We start from the raw sequence: 2,047 nt of genomic DNA on the forward strand, positions 1-2,047 counted from the left end.
GCATTCAAAGATACACCCGGTCCGGTACTAACTCGGGCACTCAGGCCTCGCTAGTTGAAACTTACGTTGAATTTCGTTGCACGCCTTTAACAGTGTGTATTGTATTGATGGCGTTCTTACTAACAATAACAAAATAAAGCGTAGTACTGGCGGACGAACGGTAGAAATTCAGCGTAATATTAGCGCTGTAATACCATATTGCCGTATTAAGTAATACCAGGTGGCTGATTAACCCCGCACACTTCTGTAGTTAGACTGTACCGCACGCAGGAATGCGGGCGGGCTTGCCTATCGCCCCTGTCCACGGCGCCTTACGGGCGGTGCGAGTAGGCAACCCGCTCGCACTCGTGCATGCGGTCCAGTCCAACTACAGAAGTGTGCGGGGTTAATCAGCAACCTGGTATAATATTGACAAAAAGTATGGTTTACTAGCGTGTACTAAAGTAGTCTCCTATCCGCTGGTGGGACGTTTCACACTTCGTGAAGTATTGCGTGCAATATTCTGTCTCTTGCGTACAAATTTCGTACCTAAAGTTGTAATTAGTTCTGCGCAAAATATTACATAGTAGTGTGCGAATTAGCGAGCTGAATATCGAGATGAATGTTAATTAAAATATAAAAGAGCTATTATTTGCCCTCCCACTGCCGCTCGGACGATCCCTCAAGAGGCAACCTCCTGTTTGCGGTTTCCTGATGCAGGCCTTACCTTAAAATCGAAGTTTGTACCACAATACACTTTGTCTCGATATCCACTCTCAGGGTCTAAGACGGGGGAAGTCCTAACTTTCGAGTGAAAGCCCCGTCGGGAAACATAAGTAAACATATGTAAGAAAACGACTGAATATCAATAATCATACATGATTTCTGGGACGAAAATCCCTTTTTCCTGGCGTCCTTCCAGGTTATTGAAAGACTACTTAATATATGCTCCTTAATTATCGTAGTTTAAGGTGATATGGCCATCTGTGAACATTGCGTTTATAGCCCAGTGATAAATTGTAATCTGCATCGACACGTCCGATCAAAATGGATTTAAGACTTTGCTTTAAATTATCGGTATCTGCGGAATCGCTGTGCACCTGCTCGTGAATGTCGATTCAGATTATCATTTCTTTTCGGGACAACGTCGTGATAAGAGCTCGAAAGTGTCTGTGATCCCAGTGCATTTATAATACCTCAGTTCTCAGTTGTGTTATGGTCCCGGAGCTGGCCGAGGGTAGTGTCCCGGAGAGGATTTTAACGAGAGTTCGAAACCGGAACCGAGCCGTTTCAAAAAATGTGCAGTGCGGTGTAGTGTGTATCGTTCCGTACACTATTGAAATGACAATTTTATCGTTGAACGAATGTGATATGAAAAGTTTCTTAACCGTACGCCAAAGTCTCCCCTCAAGGCAAGATAGGTATCTCAAGGTCTTCCCTTTCCATGTATGTCTAAAAACCACATAGTGGTAGTAGTAGCTAGCCTCTCAATCGATCTATACGCAAGGAAATTGTTTCCGTCACTTCATCAGCATTGATCGAAGATGATTTTTAAAAACGTCTCGGCAATGTCTTCTAGGTCTCCCGAACGATTTCGTGTCCAAAACGTTTTCCTGGGGTACAACTCCCTTCTTGGCTGCGAACCGCGACAGGGATCTGAGTCAGAACTCATCCAGATAGAACACATTAAATGAAGGCAAACTATGTCATTCTGGCTCTGGCATATACTTTCAATTCTTATGGTTCAGCCTCCCACTCCCAACCAACAGAAATCGGTCACGAAACGTTCTTGACTTGGTGGGATGTTATTTGGTTATTTCGACATAATTTTCAAGTCTAAACATGTCAAAATTCGAAATGACCTCCCTTGTAGTGCATCTTGCAATGTGACAAAACCATACGAAGGATACCATGCAGCCTTTATCGTTAGCAAGTTCAGAGTGTTACGTTTCATGGCCAATCTCTGTTACTCCTGTTACTTTGGGCTGCGCGCCATACGAATAGTAAAACACTCTCACACTTGTTGACAATATTTATCAGTGAAGTGTTTGTTTTGTTTGTTTGTTTA

At 43.4% G+C, this 2,047-nt stretch overlaps 1 protein-coding gene across 2 annotated transcripts in view; it reads left to right on the forward strand.

The window, feature by feature from the left end:
- Positions 1–2,047, forward strand: part of LOC113203965 (1-acyl-sn-glycerol-3-phosphate acyltransferase epsilon-like) — a 44,125-nt gene that overhangs the window by 24,137 nt on the left and 17,941 nt on the right. The window lies entirely within an intron of this gene.

Source organism: Frankliniella occidentalis, unplaced genomic scaffold (genome assembly GCF_000697945.3).
Source record: "Frankliniella occidentalis isolate FOCC.00 unplaced genomic scaffold, Focc_3.1 Scaffold10, whole genome shotgun sequence".
Classification (NCBI taxonomy): domain Eukaryota; kingdom Metazoa; phylum Arthropoda; class Insecta; order Thysanoptera; family Thripidae; genus Frankliniella; species Frankliniella occidentalis.